Source organism: Amblyomma maculatum, chromosome 4 (genome assembly GCF_055883805.1).
Source record: "Amblyomma maculatum isolate TAMU_Amacu chromosome 4, ASM5588380v1, whole genome shotgun sequence".
Classification (NCBI taxonomy): Eukaryota; Metazoa; Arthropoda; class Arachnida; order Ixodida; family Ixodidae; genus Amblyomma; species Amblyomma maculatum.
In genome coordinates this window covers 175,878,826-175,894,493 of record NC_139347.1, presented here as the reverse complement: position 1 = coordinate 175,894,493, position 15,668 = coordinate 175,878,826, and the positions used below count along the sequence as shown (strand labels likewise).

The 15,668-nt window shown below is 43.3% G+C and overlaps 1 long non-coding RNA gene across 4 annotated transcripts; it reads right to left on the bottom strand.

Annotated features, from left to right (window-relative positions):
* Positions 1 to 460: 460 nt before the first annotated feature.
* Positions 461 to 14,624, bottom strand: LOC146193526 (uncharacterized). Of its 4 annotated transcripts, none has more exons than XR_014706860.1 (5): positions 14,376 to 14,624; positions 12,784 to 12,840; positions 12,144 to 12,247; positions 2,287 to 2,489; positions 464 to 645 (listed from the first exon to the last, which is right to left on the bottom strand). It is a non-coding gene; the product is annotated as an uncharacterized LOC146193526 (long non-coding RNA). The 4 variants fall into 4 exon arrangements; XR_014706863.1 differs by lacking the exon at positions 12,144 to 12,247 and adding an exon at positions 8,282 to 8,361 and having other exon boundaries at positions 468 to 645; XR_014706862.1 differs by lacking the exon at positions 14,376 to 14,624 and adding an exon at positions 8,282 to 8,361 and having other exon boundaries at positions 470 to 645; positions 12,784 to 12,873.
* Positions 14,625 to 15,668: the final 1,044 nt, after the last annotated feature.

Below are 15,668 nucleotides of genomic sequence, written 5' to 3'. Positions count from 1 at the left end.
GGTTGATGGAAGGTTTAGATTTTCGTTTCGCTTCAGTAAATGGTTCCACTTGAGATATCTGAAGGTATGGGTATGAGTTATATGCTTCGGTTAAAGAGTGTGTTTTCTTAACTAGTTGGGGTGCGGTAGCAAACGGCATAGTGTACAGTCCGTCTTGAAGTAAGTAAGTCCCTATTGAAAAACGCAGTGCCACTGGGAGACACTGGGCCAGTGTCATACCTGATTATCGGACCAGTGTGGCACTGCATACTGGCACACTGGCATGCTGGCCTACACTGGCATGCTGGCCTACACTAGCATGCTGGACTACACTGGCATGCTGGACTACACTGGCATGCTGGCCTACACTGGCGCACTGGGTGACACTGTGCTGGCACACTGGCAGTAGCTAGCCAGCATACAGACCACACGTGATACTAGCATGCAGGACAGAATACACCCTGCACAGAAGCGGGTGATGCCCTTTTCCCATTGACTGTAACGTAGAGTTTCGCATGATATATGCAATTTTATTTTCACACATTTCCTTCTGACGGCCCACACGACTGACTTCTGCAAACATATCATCAATGGCTTTTCGGTCCGAGATCCTCTTGGCAGTCGACATGTCACTTGGGTTTTCAGTGACCACCTTTTGTATTAGATCTAAAAAAAAGAGAAGATATGCATAAGTAACAGAAGCAAAATGGTGTTTAAGGTCATGGTTCAGGATTACACTGTTGATCTGCCACTAATTTTAACATTCATTTCACAGGGGTGCAATAGCAGGAATAGGATTTGTAGCAATTTTTGGAGCAGCAAAATCCGTATTTGGAGCAGCTCATAGGAGAAAAAAAACCTGCGCTTTGCAGAATGAATTTAAATTTTGAAGCCATTAGCCAGAGAAGAAACCTTACCTTCGGGGCAAACAAACAAAAAATATGTGAATATCGGACCGTATGGATGTGATCCAAAGGAAATCTAGCAAGGGCCACCTATTACAGGCGCTTGGCATATTTCGTTCCGGAATCTGGCGTGCACCTCTTTCTGTAAGCATTTTGTACCGCAAGGCGTGGCATCAAACAAAAAAAGAATGTTAGCCATACTACCAAGGTTAATTTTTCAAAAAAAAAAAGGATACAAAAAAGCTAAAGAATGTGCTTTTTTTTGCATCTAGTGCGGTTTGACAATCTCATTCAGAGATTCTTGCTTGCAAGACTCTTAAAACAATATTTTACTGTCTGCAAAATTCATAGCTTGTGTCGCGCGACGACAGCTCCAGTCGAGATTCAAAGCCATCAGCCTGCTATCAGCCTGTGCTTAAATGCGAGCACAGTACCAAAAACAAAAATCTTCATTCAAAAGCACACAAAAAAAAAGCAACCCAAAGGCGAAAGGGCAAATGCCAAAAGCAGATAGGAAAGCAAGTCGTATATATTCGTATAAGCAAGGCTATATACTTCGTGCACAGAGCAATTTAGATGTTCCGGCATCCATAAATGTTAATTCTGACAGTCTTGGGCTACATTGTGGTGTTATGGAATTCAAAATTTGGCTGCTGCGCGTTTCCCGACATGCCGATGCCTCCCCTCCACCCCACCCCCCAATTTATTATCACCAACAGAAGCCATAACTGATGCATCTCCCACACTATCTGACGGGAAAGTGAGTCTTGAGTCTATCAACTAGACTGCATAAAAACAACCTTGCTGCACATGAATAGCCCAACAAAATACAGAAAACTTCCAGAAGCGACATAAAAAAAAAGCTAGATACACCCATTAAAAGCATGCGGTGCTTAAAACAAAGCATGGAAGTATTACTGCAAAATCAAAAATACTACCACGCCCCTTTTAGCAGTGCAACGCAGTAGCAGTGGTGCCTCGTTACAAATGGCCTCTATGCATTAAAAGGATACTTCACCGCACGAACGTGACCCATGCGTTGAAGCATCCTCAAACCGCAACAGTTCAGCGTACTCAAAGTGTAGGAAGCACGTGAATGCTAGAAAGGAAAATATGGGTAGGCGTTAGAACGGCATGAAGCCATCTCAAAATAAAAATAAAAGGCCAGTGACATGCTGGAGTGTCTGAAACGTCACGACTGGCTATATCACGGTCGCAGAAAGTTGTCTTCGAGCATGGCAAATTTTTGCGGCCATTCGGCGCATTTTGGTGCAAATTCAGCAAGTTTTGCGCACGCAGAATTATGCTGCTGTATCAAAATGGCACAATTGGCACAGCTGTTGCAACATTGATTTCAGCAACAAGCATCAACAAGCATAAAACGAAACCTAGTCATGATTACCATCACTTTCTCAGGGGTTGCCGGCATCTCTGGAACACTGCCTGCAGTCCTTCTGCAATGCTGGCCCGTGAGGCTTCTCTCTCAACTCCGCAGGTGTCCAGAAATACCATCACCATTTCCCGCTCCACTTTTGTCTCATTTTTCTTGCTTGTGATAAATTGAACTTTTCTCTCGTTGATGTACAGATTCGACCCAAAGTGAACCTGCAAGCACAAAATTGGCACACATAAAGTATGTATATATAGAGGGTGGAAAAAAGAGGCACAGTCATCCATAATGAGAATTTGCAACACTAAGATGAGTTCAAAAAGTACTTCAGTGGTTATTTATGTGGTTTAACATCACAAAGTGACTCAGACTATAAGAGACGCCACAGTGGAAGGCTCCAGAAATGTATACCACCTAGGGTTCTTCCACATGCAAGGCATCGCACAGCACAGTGGCGCCTTGCTTTTAACAAACTTTGAAAAGTGCCCACTGCCACCAGAATTCGATCCTGCATCCTTGAGTTCAGCAGTCGTTGCCCGGAATCAGATCGCGGACAGCCAATTGCAGAAGGCTTTGAGGTATTCAACTTCCGTTTTGGCCTTTTTTGCGACAAGTTTTTCTATAATCCGTTTTGGACGAAGGAAGATCCTGCAGACGATCACTTCATTTCGTCCATGCGCATACGAGGGCATCGAGTCGATTGATTGGTAGGGTAATAAGGGAAAACAAAGGTTATAGAGTGGCTAGATATTGTTTACTTTCGAAAGGAGCTGGACGAAGTCACTGCTTGCAATGGAAGTCTGCATCGATGTGCAGGAGCACGCCACGCACCAATGTGGTGTTTCCATTAGAAACCAGATGTGTTACATGAAATTTCATCAGTGTTATATCGTACTTCATGCTGTTAAGTGTTAGAAATGGAGTATTAGCCTAACTGTACTTCCCTAGACCAAACCGCGAGGCAGCAGTAACAGAGCAACGCTGAAAATGCGCTGCTCTGTTGCAGTCCCGTTGTTTGTGGGGTGTGCACCAGTGGCAACGACAGGAGTTAGCGTAGTGATGGCACGACTCATCGCCAAGGATTGTCGCTTCACATGGTTACGACTAAAATGTTAGCTCCTTTAAATGGCTTAATATTGCTTCAATAACATTCCCCATCCAGCTTGGCACGGGAAAATGCTGTGCATTCTAGACACTTATCGCACTATGGCTGTATTCGCACTTTTGCAGATGTTGCATGTGTTCGTGATCAGGGTGTCCGGCCCGGCCCACCCAAGATAAATATACCTGGGCCCAGACCAAGCCCAAGGGCTTCTGAGCAGCCCCAGTCCGTGCACAGCTCTAGAACCTACCTTAACTATAAATCAGGTTTGGGGGTGCAGGTTAACTGCAAATTTTTTCCAGGGGGAAGGGGGAGGCAGTGGTCACTGCACAACAATGTAGTCCATGTAGTCCGCCATTCCCATAGCCATCAACGCTTGTCAAACAGATAAGGAGCCAACAGAAGGCAGAGGCAAATCCACATCCATAGCATAGTCTTTATTCTCCATGCCATTGGTCGCTTTGTTCTGCCAGCAGTTGTTAGGCCTTTTGCAAGGTGCTGTTTCAACACCCTATCAACACAGTTTGCACTGATAGCCTTTGTTTTGGTGCCATGAGTGCGACTCGGCAGCAGTCTTTCACAGCGAAAAACAAGCTAATGGTTACGAACCAGCTTTTTTTTTACCCTCACGCGCAGACTGCTAGCGCGCTCCTGCTCTCGACACTAGGCAACATCTGTCAGGCGCGCGTGACAGGGGACTGCAGGACTGTGGGTCATGCGGATGCCCCGTGTTGAATAAGTGTTTGTGAGCGATCATTCTTCAATGCTGTCGTTAACGCACTGTACCGCTTATGCATGGAGGTGTATGCTGTGTCTCGCTACTCATACCTGTCCCTGTTCCAGAGAGTACAACAGCATTTTAAAGCTCACTGTTCTTTTCTTGAAGCAATATACGAAGGTAGTCGACCATGCAGGTTGCAAACTGTAAATCGCCGTTTATGCGCAGTGGCGGTGTGTTTTTCTGAGACTGCCCTTCGCATAATTCACACGTTTCGCTTTTTACTTTTTTGATTCTGCGAATGAGAATGTAAAATTTCGGACCGGACTCCATGATGTGAGATGTAACCAGATCTGAGAGCTTCGCCCTGAAGGTTGCTTAGGCAAAACGCATGTTTTCGGCCACCAAAGGTTTGTCTTTGGTTTTCGTTTGCCGTTCCTTAACAGCAGTGTAAGTCTGACCATGGGCGAGTTGGTAATCGAAGAGAGTGCAGACAGCAAAAAAAACAAAAATACTAGCACAAAAGTTTCTTTTTTTTTTATGGTGCTGTGTGCAATTTGACTGTAAGCAATACAAATTGTTATTTCCTTATTACAGAGAAAAGTATGCGTGCAAAACATTTGAGCGGAATAGCTTTTTGCTGTCAGCATCTCCCCGAGACACAACACAATTTCATTACATGCTTTGACCTGGCCCAAATGGCTAAACAGCTCTTTCACACACACTGAAAGCACTGAAATAGAATATACTTGTATTCAGCTGCTACTGTGTTAATATTCGTTCAAAACTTAAAAGAAATAGAGAAACTGTGTTGTGTCCTCTAGCGGTGGCTCTGTAGATAGGGCTCTTCACTGCCGAGCCAGAAGACATGGGTTCGATGACGGAAGCTATGGCCGCTCTTCGATGAAGATGAAGGCGCTTGTGATGTCATGTGATGTGTTTTGTGATGTCAGCGTGCGTTAAAGAACCCCAGGTATTTGCTAAATTTCCGGAGCACTTCACTACGGCGTACCTCATTGCCGATGCCAGTTTTGGATGCTAAACTCCATTTACCACTGATAACCGAGTTGTCATGCTCCAGCTAGCATTTCTTTGCTGCAGTTTCTTCCTTTGGCATGTACAAAAATGCTTGAAACGCGGGCATTACGGTTTGATAGGCACTAGATTTTCCAGGGATAAAATGAAACAATCGTAATGTGGTGGTATGTATAAAGCACAAAAAAACTTGCCTGCTGTTAGCCTGTCAACTCAGATGCGCACACCGCGATAATTTGTTGGTGTTAATGGCACACACCACGCTAACAACAGCACAGCGCAATTGGTGAGGTTCGAAATGGCTGGTATGAAGGAAGAGCTCACTGGAAGTGATATTATATGCGAGCCGTATGCAAGAGTAATGGTTTGGTTTGGTTCGTGGGGTTTAACGTCCCAAAGCGACTCAGGCTATGAGAGACGCCGCAGTGGAGTACTCCGGAAATTTAGAGCACCTAAAGGTTCTTTAACGTGCACTGACATCGCACAGCACAACGGGAGCCTTGCTTTTCGCCTCTATCGAAAAGCGGCCGTTGACGGCCGGGATACGATCTCGCATCCTTGGGAGCAGTATTCGAGCGCCATAACCACTGCGCCACCCCGGCGGGGTGCAAGAGTAATGCTTGCAATTGTTCAGACATTTTGTCATCAGTAAGGCACCAAAATGACAGCATTATAGCGCAGTTGCATGCTGAGCATCAAACACAGTTAACGTGAATGTAGTACTAAATCCCACTAATAACTAGTCGATTTTAACTTTACGACAATGAAAATAAACTTGCTCCAACACAATCATGCCATGAAAATATTTTTGGCAATTTTGTCTAGCTCCCGAACGCTAGCTGAACATGGCTACTGAACAGGCACGGTCCCGCAGTCCCCAAGGAAGTGTCGTGGCGGCGCGCCGGCAAAAAATGGCCGCGCCCGGGAGCAGCTATAAATCTGGTCTATAGCACTGGTAATTTGCAACAAAGCTGCAGCAAAACAAAATGACGTCGAAGAGTTGTGATTTCGCAAGTGGAGGAAGACAAAAAAAAAATCTTGAAACAATTACAAGCGTTTCGTGGCCTGAAGACTGGATTCCATTCCGTCCCCCTTTATTCACTACATAGTGAAGTGTGCCTTTTTTGGAGAAAACTTAATTTTGGGTAAAAATTAAGAATAGAGTACAGAAATGCAGGGATGTAACAGCTGAAATAGGATTTGTAACAATTTTAAGAGCAGCAAAATTTTTGTAGTAATATCCATATTTGGAGCAACTGAACAGAAAAAAACTGCACTTAGCAGCAGCATGAAGTTTTGGAGCCATTAAACAGGGAGGAAACATTACTCTCGGCACAAAAAAATGAAAAGATGTGAACATCGACAGTATGAATGTGATCCAAAGGAAATCTAGAAAGGGCCATCTATCACCGGCACTTAGTATATTTCTTTTAAAACTCTGGCATGTACCCATTTTTGTAAGTAAGCATTTTGTATTGCAAGGCATGCTATCACACTAAGAAAAAAAAAGAATGTGAGCCATAAACCCGAGGAGGTTATTTTTCAACCTTCCGGGACTGAATAAAAACCAAAATCTAGAGAATATTCATTCCTTTTTTTCTGCATCTAGTGCGGTTTGACGATCTTAATCATGGGATCTTATGCCCCACCGGGGTGGCGCAGACAACTTATTCCCAAGGATGCGGGATCGAATTCCGGCCTTGGCGGCCGCTTTTCGAAGGGGGCAAAAAGCAAGGCGCCCGTGTGCTGTGCGATGTCAGCGCACATTAAAGAACCCTAGGTAGTCGAAATTTCCGGCGTCCTCCACTACGGCGTCTCTCATAGCCTGAGTCGCTTTGGGGCGTTGAACTCCACAAAACACAAACAAAACAAACTTGTGGGATCTTATCTTGCTCGGAAGACTCGCAAAACAATGTTTTACTGTCTATGAAATCTACAGCTTGTCTCATGCAAGTGCAACTCCGGAAGAGCTCAATTGGAAGCCTATGCCCAAAAGTTACCGCAGAACAAACACATAACAAAAAGCAATGCTGGTTCAAAAGAAAACGCAAACAAATACCAAATACAAGAAAAACAGCAACCAAAAGACAAAGGGGCCATACCGAAAGCAGATAAAGTGCGTAATAAGCAAAAAAAAAACATTTAGCGAGAATGTCTTCGGCCTGTGACTGACTCTTCCTAGAGGTTGGCAATGACGGTTTTGCCTGAATATTTTGATTAAGGGGAGCAGGGCGATGAGTCGGGATATTAAGTTAAATATTTCATGCACAGAACAGACTGCAGAAAGGGTTAACGCAGAGTGTTCAAAGCCAATCAAGATTCTTAATTATGAACTTCACTTTGAAGGCGAACAGCCAGCCACCTGTCAGAAAGGCAAATCATCCTTTGACACCATTTGTATCACTCCAAATGATGAGCGGTTGCAATAAATCTGGTTGTTCCAAGTAGCTAGATTTTCATTCAAGTACATTCAAATCTCGTTACTACAAACACGTTAACATAAATATGTTAGCAAACAGAGAGAGTCGGTGCAATGAAGTATGCACCCGATGAAGCATTGCACAAAGCGGAAGGTATAGAGGTTTTTAATCAGTCGCGTGCTGCACGCAGTAGAAGAAAAGAACTTATTTCTTCAAAGGAAGCAGCTTTGAAGTTCGTGAAACATTTTCATTTCAGATCTGGCTTTTATGCATGTCTCTACTGCCAAGATACATCATTTTCATAACAAGATTAGATCCCTCCCTTATAACCACTAATTTTTCAATACCGTGATAATTCAAAATAATGAACGATTTTAGCCCAACATGATTCATAATATCGAGATTTGGCCATGAAAATCCAGTGCCCAGAAAAATTCAAGGCATTCCACTTTCTTTTCTTGCTGTGATACATGGATGCATATTATAAACGAGTAAACAGGATACTTCTAGATAGTTTCATTCTACAAATGCCTTAAAGCAATGCACCTGTCAAAATATATGAAGTCTGTGCTAGCACCACACCATATTAAAGTGCTGTTTTAGTTTTCCAGGCCATATGTAACTGCATTAAATAGGATAAGCAGAACATGTCACATCATACAACATGCACACGTTAACTCATACTCTTGAACGATCAAAAGTCACAGCCTTCTAGCTTTGTTAGGGGCTTACATTTCTTCCCGTGACTTCAAAGAGCTGAACACGAGGCGGAGAGGTGGGGGGGCTGCCAACTTTCGCATGAGCCATGTTGACTGAAAGGGAAGGTGAAAAATACAGGTCAAATATGAGATACTTGTATGGACTGACATTAGCAAGTGGCGCTCCAGATACCTTTTGCAATGACAATAACATGTACGGCACCTACTTCTAATAAAGCAGCCAAGTATGTACAAAAGGACAAAAAGCAGGCAACAAGGTATTTGCATTATGGGATGTATGTAATAGACAGTAAAGCAACACTAGTAGCAGGTCTGGAAAAATTATATCAGCAGAGATATATCTATTGCAGGCCAAAGGCCTCTTTCATATTCTTACAATTAGCCCGGTCCTCTGCTAGCTGCATCCACTTGACCCCTGTGAACTTCTTAAATTCATCCGCTCACCCAACTTTCTGCTGCACCCTGCTTTGCTTTAGTTACCTTGGAATCCAATTTGTTGCCCTAAGTGACCATCGACTATCTTCTGTTTGATAAACAAGTATGGGGCAGTTTTATCAAACATTATTTACGTAGTGTCCAAAAACATCAAGCAAGAATATTTAGGGTGTTTTCTATGGACACAGTAATGAGGTTGAGCCTTGTGGAAGTAAACAGTATGTGCATATTTTCATTTCTGAGGGCTTTATCTGTGGTTATGTAGGCTGCTGCTAAAATGTCTACATATAAAAAACCTCCAAAACAAGAGAATTAGAACAAAAATAAACTCAATAAGAATGAATATACATCATTCCAAGACTACATCCTCCCATTCCTTGAAAAGAAAAAAATTGAGCAGTGCATCCTCGGTTATGCCAAAATGGTAGGTGGATGCCACTGTAGGATGGCTCGAAGAGAGCTACTGAATGAACACAGTAGGTAATAAACAATGCAATCACTTATACTTAAAAGAATACAGTATACATCGAGATGAAAGTGAATGCAGGTTGTCTGGTGCCTTGTTGAATGAAGGCAGCTGATGTACGATCAACGACTGTGCCAGTAACACCAACAAATTATCGCGGTTCGTTCATCGGAATCGACAAGCTAACAGCACGCAAGTTTTGTTGCGCTTTATTTATAAACAACGGAGCATTAGGATCGTTTCTTTTCATCGTTGGATAATCTAGCACCTATTAAACAGTAGTGCCTTCATGTCAAGCATGATACTTTTTTTTATCCTGCACGTACATTGTCATACACGCCAAAGGAAGAAACTGCAGCAAAGAAATACTAGCTGGAGCATGACAACTGTTTTTATGTGGTATATGAAGTTTAGCGTCCAAAAGTGGCATCGGCTATGAGGTACGCCGTAGTGAAGTGCTCCGGAAAGTTAATGAATGCCTGGGGTTCTTTAACGTGCGCCGGCATCGCACACCACACAAGTGCCTTCAGCTTCATCTTCATCGAAGAGCTGCCATAGCTTCCGTGATCGAGCCCATGTCTTCTGGCTCAGCAGTCGAGAGCCCTATCCACAGAGCCACTCGCTGGAGGGCACAACACAGTTTCTCTATTCTTTCAAGTTTGAACAAATATTAACACAGTAGCGGCTGAATACGAATATTCTCTATTTAGATGCTTTCGGTGTATGTGAAAGATCTGTTTAGCCATTTCGACCAGGTCATAGCATGTAATGAAATTATGTTTTTGAGTCTTAGGCAGAAATCACAAAAAGCTACAACGCTCAACCATTGTTCATGCAGACTTCTCTTTGAAACAAGGAAATAAAAATTTGAATTGCTGATAGTGGGAGCGCAGACAGCCCAAGCAAAAAAAAAAATCGGCTCTTTGAAATAAGGAAATAAAAATTTGAATTGCTGTTAGTGGGAGTGCAGACCGCCCAAGCAAAAAAAAAAAAAAAAAAACATCGGAAACGTAGCTCCACATTTCTCTTTTTTTTTTTTTTGCGCTGTCTGCACTTGTGGATTGCCCAACTCGCCCAAGCGTCTGTTATAATCGGACTTAAACTCGCGTTAAGGAATGGCAAATGAAAGCCAAAGACGAACCACTGGTGGCCGAAAACACGCTTTGCCTAAGCAACCTTTAGCGTGAAGCTCGCCAATCCGGTTACATCTCACACCATGGAGTTTGGTCCAAAATTCGCAGAATCAAAGAAGTAAAAAAGCAAGACATATGCATTCAATGCTTGTGAAGGGCAGTCCGAGAAAAAAAATACGCCACTGCTGCGCATGAACGCTGATTTACAGTCCGCAACCTGCATGGTAGCCTACCTTCGTATATTGCGTCAAGAGGACAGTGCGTTTCAAAATGCTGTAGTATTATGTAGAACAAGGACAAATGTGAGTAGCAAGGCACAGCACACATCTACATGCGTAAGTGGTAGAGCGCGTTAACTACAGAATTTGACAACGATTGCTCACAAACACGCATATTCAACGCGAGGCGCCTGCGTGATCTGCGGTCCCGCAGTCCCCATACATACGTCGCCTGGTGTCTAGAGCAGAAGAGCGCTGGCAGCCTGCGCGTGAGGGTAAAAAAATCTGGTCTATACCAAGCAGATATGTCTGGCCAACAATAACTGTTAGCAAGGTAGCTTCCAAGCAACAAATACAAAACCAAGATCATCACTCACATCGTCCAAACAAGACAGTCACTACTCTCGCCACAGACACAAACTTAAACAAAAAATAAACATCTGCAGCTGCCACGAATTAGGTTCACATTCCCTCCCAATACCTCTAAATGTGTCCGCTTTCTGAGTTTCAAGGAAAAAAAAAACACATCAAGGCAACCCTCCTTTCAATTGCTGATCACCTTGGCCAATCTGGTCAGCTGCAGTTCATTACAAAACACGACTGCTTTTGCACCAGCTTTCTTCATCACAAACATAAAATTCTTAATTTCCTGGGTTGCCTTCTCTTTGCATAGGCCAGCCGGAGCTGCGAAGCCCCGTTGTTTGTCAGTTTGAAGAAGATGAAGGTTATTCCTCAGAAGGTATTTAAAGTCATTGATTTTTTAGAGGAATAACCTTCGTCTTCTTCAAACTGACAAACAATGGGGCTTCACAGCTCCGGCTCATCTTCCGAGAAGTCCTCAGTAAGTCTTCAAGCCCATCCAAAAAGCATTCCTCATGCACCACACATCCCTAGCAACAACTCATAAACAGCCTTCAAGAACTGAAATTTCATTTTTGCACAAGGACAAAGAGGCATCAATGAACCATGTACTGTCTTTCTTTTGTATCTATAACGCCTCAAAAATTTCTCTGCCAATCCTATTCCAACTCTTGCCTAATAAGAAGACCTTAGGCAATTAAAAAGAATTTTATGCTTGTTAAGAAGAAATGAACTGTAGCTGACCAGATTGGGCAAGGCAATCAGCGATTCAAATAAGGGTTCCCTTCATATGTCTTTTGTGTTGAAACTCACAAACCGGACTCATTGTTTAGATGTATTGTGCGTGAATGTGAACCTGATTCTTGGCAGCTGCAGATGTGTTTTTTTTTAGTTTGTGCCTATGTGGCGGGAGTTTTAACTCTTGTTAGAAGATGTGAGTGACAGTCTTGGTCTTGTATTTGTTGCTTGGATGCTACCTTGCTAACATTTACTATTGGCCAGACATATCTGCTTGGGATAGAAGATGTGTGCGAGTGTGCTGTACTTGAGAGTAGAGGAGGAAGTTGTGGCCGAGTGTGCAAGAGGAAATTCGGGTACAGTTTTGTATTACAGTTTGTAGTGTGTGCCTGTTTCGTGTTTGTTTCTATGTGTTTGTCTAGGCTTCACTGCAATTCTGAGTATTATGCACCAACTCACCCCATAAGCTGCTACACCACCCTTTACTGACTATCAAGGAGGTGACAAATTATGAATGTAACATACCTCATCGGGAGTTTTGAAAGATTTGAATGCCTTGAGGATGTTCTCCATCTCAAAGTGATTCGCCTGGCACTTCCATTTCCTTTTCCGGTTGGACATTATGAGGCCTTTGAAGAAGACAAGTCGCTCACAGATTAGCGTGCAGTTGAATAGATGATCCTTCACTTGACCAGCTCCACCGTTCTGCTGCCACCCTCATAGTAGTCAGCTGACATCTATTTTCCTTTCAATAAATCTTGCTCTGTAGACATACCGGTTGTCTAAAATAGCCAGTTTGCAATGACCCCACAATGCAAAACCGTTACTCAGCAAGCACTTTTACGATTCTCAAGGAGGTGGTAGCTAATCATACTATTGTAATAAAATGAACCCCAAGTGATATTGCTCATGCACTTTCACTTACTATTTAGAGGGTCGCAATGTATCTAATACTGCACACATGTTAGCCTCATCTTGCAAAGCACTTTTGAATTGGTCCCTCATCCAGACTATAAGTGTTGCATGTATAGGCTACAGCTTTAAGAAATGGACTGTCCAACTGGACCACATCACAAATAAAACTGCACTTAATAAATACCCTAACTATTATGTACAGCTCTTTTGAGCACAGCTGGTCATGGCGTGATGACAGAAAAATCCTTACCTTAGCAGACTTGGTGACTTTGCCAAGAATCAGCCTTGGCACTGGGGTCCACGATATCTTAAAAGAAGCCATCAGCTCTCGGAGACCTTCCGCATGACAACACACAAAAGACATGAGAAGAGCTCGCATAGAAGCTTTTGTTAAATGCCTGGCAAACAATAAAATCTCATTTAACCATATCAGTGGATAGAAACTAATATGGTACGATATCCAAAATGAACACAAGTGCATGATGTATAGAATTCGTGAAACTGCTCCAACACTCTGCCCAAGTTTGCTGAGCTGTTCGTAATGGCAAAGTTATGAATTCAGGCTCTGTCATATTAGGTCCAAATATGCAATCACAAAAACTATAAGCGGTAAGGGATAAATATGTGCAGCTACATGACATAAGCTCGTGTCTTGTCTTGAAACTGTTTCCCTTCCACATGTTATTGCCAATAAGCATACAGGCAAAAATGAGTTAAAACTTCCTCCTTAAAAGGTCCTCTTGTTTGTGTACAGGCACGCTGACTGAGCTCTTCCGATATATAAAACTAACAAGGGTCTTTCTGCACCAAACGTCCCGGAGGCTGCACTCAACCTGATTTGTCTAAAAACATTCCCGATGACTCATCCCAAGGCATGTTTGAAAGCATAAAACTGCTCCAAAACATTTTTCTGAGTTGAGTAAAATTCAAATGTTTCAAAAAAGCGAGAAACCAAACCAAGTATCACATTCAATAAACAGTAAAGCATTCAAAATATTCGAAATCTTTCCTTAAACATTGTGTAAGAAATCCTCAAAGTACATAAATTTTCATTTCGTTACAACTATCAACAAGCTTTGGGGAATTAGAAAATAGCCATATTGCTTCCCTAGATGTCATTTATAACCAATGTTACATCTAGTAAATCAGTGTATATCGAAATAGAAAACAGTTTGCAGAAAGGAGTGCATGTTGAACCATGAAGACATGTTGGTGTCAGCCTGGAAGGGTTACAGTAAAAAAAAGAACGAGCGTTAAGGCGCTAGGTAGAGCAGCTTATTGTCTTTCATTTCTGAATTTTTCCTCGCGTTAACTGTTGCTTTAAGAGAGAAAGTAATTTTCGATGTCGAGCTCACTGCTGCAAGTTGCGTCGCCTTTTAGCGCCCCTTCACCGCAGAGCAAAGCTGGCATGTAATAGCACACTTATCCGAAGAGCAGAGCACGCGACAGTGCGAAGTGCACACAGCTGCGGTGAGCGCTCGCGTAGAGGGTGCCTCGTTCGCATGAGGGGGGTGGGGGAGTCTCACGAACACCTGTTCGACTAATCTTCCGATGTTTGCCTGAAATGCAGACCCTACTTAAGAACAATAACGTCTGGTAGCAGCGGTAAAAGCATTATACAGTAGGTCGTGGGTAAAAGCGTCGACGGCGCCTTGCACAGCGGTGAAAAGACAACAGACAAAGCAACTTGCGGCTATAGAGCTCAAATAATTTCTTTTGGCGCTTTTATCAAGCAGTATCTCGATGAAAATTTCGGAAATTAAAAACAATATACTGTTCTGCGTAACCTCCTATTGCTCGTAAGCACTGCTTGAGAGCATACAGAAGTGGAGAAAGGCTTACCACTGACGTATTCCCCGCTGCCTTCGACTGCATACTGAGACGACACAAACACTTGAGACGAGGACGGATCCACCGCTGTTAGTAAACGACGCGCGGTGTGGTCAGGGAGCAGCTGATGCCAACATGGCACGCAGGCAGAAGTAAAATACGGCAGAAAGCACAAAGATAACCCAACATACAATAGGCCGTGGGCCACACAGACCGCTGACCGTTGATACACACCAGTGACCAGCGCCTGTACACACACATGCGAACTGCCAAGCAGTTACTTGTGAGTAGTAGTATCGTAGTATTGTATAGACAAGCGTCAGCCCGTGACGTCAGCGGAGATGCGGTGGCGCTGGCGACAGCAGTGACTTTCGTGGTGTAGGCAAAAGGGCGGGCCGTCTGCATTGGATGCGCGGCGATTGCTGTGTTTTCGGGCATAATTCCCAATATTTCTACGAGCTGTGGTGCGGTTTATTGCGCCACGAGGCACAAAAAGCAAAATGGCACTTGTTTTAACATGTTTCTTGCGTTAGAATAAAGATGAGAGCGAAGGGCAGCGGCATTGAGCGCGACAAGTAGACTATTCGGTGACGGATTGCCTTCGCTGCTAACATATGTATGCGTTGCAGTTCTTCACCGAAACTAGATCAGTTCGTTTGCAACCCTTAATTATCATGATTGCTTTTCGGCGGCACGACGAATAGCGCAATAACAAACGCCTGCAGCTCGTGCCCATTTTGATATGCTATTAAGTGTAAGAAGTTCAGACGCGATATATTCCGTGTGCGTATGATCCCGCAGGGAAGCTGCACTGTGAGTTCTATTCACTTGCAGTGCTGCCCGTGCATATGTTCACACAGAAAGGACACAAACGCTGCTGTGAAGGTAATTGCAATTACTTTAAGCGCGGTCACTCCAGTATGATATTGCTGGCTATAACAGGCCCGGACCTGTAAAGCGTAGCTTTTCTCTGTTTGTACTTTCACGAGTTTCAACCAGTCTCTTCATCACCGGTTCTATAGCAAACATTGTTATGATCCGGGCAGTTCCGCAGCATTATTTCTCATTTCTAAATTTTATTCCTGGAGGTCATTACAAGATCCTGACGAACGAATTAAATATCCACGTACAATCTAGCTCTGATCGAGCAGGATATTTAAGTATATATGGTACATGAAGTTCAATGTCCCAAAGAGGAATCGACTATGAGGGGTGCAAAATAAGCAGAATAAGATGATGCGCATTTGAATAGAAAATTTCCATGTATATTAAAAAAAAGCTCAGCAGATCACGCAAATTTCGCTG